Source organism: Doryrhamphus excisus, unplaced genomic scaffold (genome assembly GCF_030265055.1).
Source record: "Doryrhamphus excisus isolate RoL2022-K1 unplaced genomic scaffold, RoL_Dexc_1.0 HiC_scaffold_52, whole genome shotgun sequence".
NCBI lineage: Eukaryota > Metazoa > Chordata > Actinopteri > Syngnathiformes > Syngnathidae > Doryrhamphus > Doryrhamphus excisus.
This window is the reverse complement of record NW_026652265.1, coordinates 15,001-17,500: the sequence shown is the minus strand read 5'-3', so window position 1 is coordinate 17,500 and position 2,500 is coordinate 15,001.

Here is a 2,500-nt window from a genome sequence, read left to right as displayed (position 1 = left end):
GGGCAGCGAGCGGTTTTCCTCCCGCCCTCATTTAATACACTTTGCGGCGTGTTTCAATGCAGGGCAGCGCGGGCAGCGAGCGGCCTTCCTCCCGCCCTCATTTAATACACTTTGCGGCGTGTTTCAAAGCCGGGCAGCGCGGGCAGCGAGCGGCCTTCCTCCCGCCCTCATTTAATACACTTTGCGGCGTGTTTCAAAGCAGGGCAGCGCGGGCAGCGAGCGGCCTTCCTCCCGCCCTCATTTAATACACTTTGCGGCGTGTTTCAATGCAGGGCAGCGCGGGCAGCGAGCGGCCTTCCTCCCGCCCTCATTTAATACACTTTGCGGCGTGTTTCAAAGCCGGGCAGCGCGGGCAGCGAGCGGCCTTCCTCCCGCCCTCATTTAATACACTTTGCGGCGTGTTTCAAAGCAGGGCAGCGCGGGCAGCGAGCGGCCTTCCTCCCGCCCTCATTTAATACATTTTGCGGCGTGTTTCAATGCAGGGCAGCGCGGGCAGCGAGCGGCCTTCCTCCCGCCCTCATTTAATACACTTTGCGGCGTGTTTCAAAGCCGGGCAGCGCGGGCAGCGAGCGGCCTTCCTCCCGCCCTCATTTAATACACTTTGCGGCGTGTTTCAAAGCAGGGCAGCGCGGGCAGCGAGCGGCCTTCCTCCCGCCCTCATTTAATACACTTTGCGGCGTGTTTCAAAGCAGGGCAGCGCGGGCAGCGAGCGGCCTTCCTCCCGCCCTCATTTAATACACTTTGCGGCGTGTTTCAAAGCAGGGCAGCGCGGGCAGCGAGCCGCCAGCCTCCCGCGTGAAATTCACACACTTTGCAGCGGCTCTCCTCGCAACGCCGAGCCGCTTTAGGGCGCCGGGGGTCCCGCCCTCGTTTTCACACACTTTACAGCGGGGCCGGAGGGGCTTCCGGCCGTCCCTCTTGTATTTTAAACCGCTCTATGACGTGCCACCGGCCGTCCGTGCGTCGTGTTCATTCGCTCGGCGGGCTTGCGGTTCAGCACCGAAGGCTGGACAGCGACACTCCACGTCGCAGCGCCACTCCACGTCCCAATTCCCAGCAATTTAAAGCCGCCTCGGGGCTGCAGGCCTGTCGGATACACTTTTAAAGGCTGGACAGCGCCACTCCACGTCGCATTTCCCAGCACTTTAAGGCCGCCTCGTGGCTCCAGGCCCGCCGGATACACTTTTAAACTCTCCCCGTTGGGACTTTGTCATTTTTTTTCTCTTTTCTTGACACGCTGGGTACTCTACTGGAGCTCGCAGCGGCATTTGGTCGCCCCTCCGGGCCGCCTGGGGCCTCCAGGCCCGCCGGATACACTTTTAAACTCTCCCCGTTGGGACTTTGTCATTTTTTTTCCTCTTTTTCTTGACACGCTGGGTACTCTACTGGAGCTCGCAGCGGCATTTGGTCGCCCCTCCGGGCCGCCTCGGGCCTCCAGGCCCGCCGGATACACTTTTAAACTCTCCCCGTTGGGACTTTGTCATTTTTTTTTTCTCTTTTCTTGACACGCTGGGTACTCTACTGGAGCTCGCAGCGGCATTTGGTCGCCCCTCCGGGCCGCCTGGGGCCTCCAGGCCCGCCGGATACACTTTTAAACTCTCCCCGTTGGGACTTTGTCATTTTTTTTTTTCTCTTTTCTTGACACGCTGGGTACTCTACTGGAGCTCGCAGCGGCATTTGGTCGCCCCTCCGGGCCGCCTGGGGCCTCCAGGCCCGCCGGATACACTTTTAAACTCTCCCCGTTGGGACTTTGTCATTTTTTTTTTCTCTTTTCTTGACACGCTGGGTACTCTACTGGAGCTCGCAGCGGCATTTGGTCGCCCCTCCGGGCCGCCTGGGGCCTCCAGGCCCGCCGGATACACTTTTAAACTCTCCCCGTTGGGACTTTGTCATTTTTTTTTTCTCTTTTCTTGACACGCTGGGTACTCTACTGGAGCTCGCAGCGGCATTTGGTCGCCCCTCCGGGCCGCCTGGGGCCTCCAGGCCCGCCGGATACACTTTTAAACTCTCCCCGTTGGGACTTTGTCATTTTTTTTTTCTCTTTTCTTGACACGCTGGGTACTCTACTGGAGCTCGCAGCGGCATTTGGTCGCCCCTCCGGGCCGCCTCGGGCCTCCAGGCCCGCCGGATACACTTTTAAACTCTCCCCGTTGGGACTTTGTCATTTTTTTTTTCTCTTTTCTTGACACGCTGGGTACTCTACTGGAGCTCGCAGCGGCATTTGGTCGCCCCTCCGGGCCGCCTGGGGCCTCCAGGCCCGCCGGATACACTTTTAAACTGTCCCCGTTGGGACTTTGTCATTTTTTTTCCTCTTTTTCTTGACACGCTGGGTACTCTACTGGAGCTCGCAGCGGCATTTGGTCGCCCCTCCGGGCCGCCTCGGGCCTCCAGGCCCGCCGGATACACTTTTAAACTGTCCCCGTTGGGACTTTGTCATTTTTTTTCCTCTTTTCTTGACACGCTGGGTACTCTACTGGAGCTCGCAGCGGCATTTGGTCGC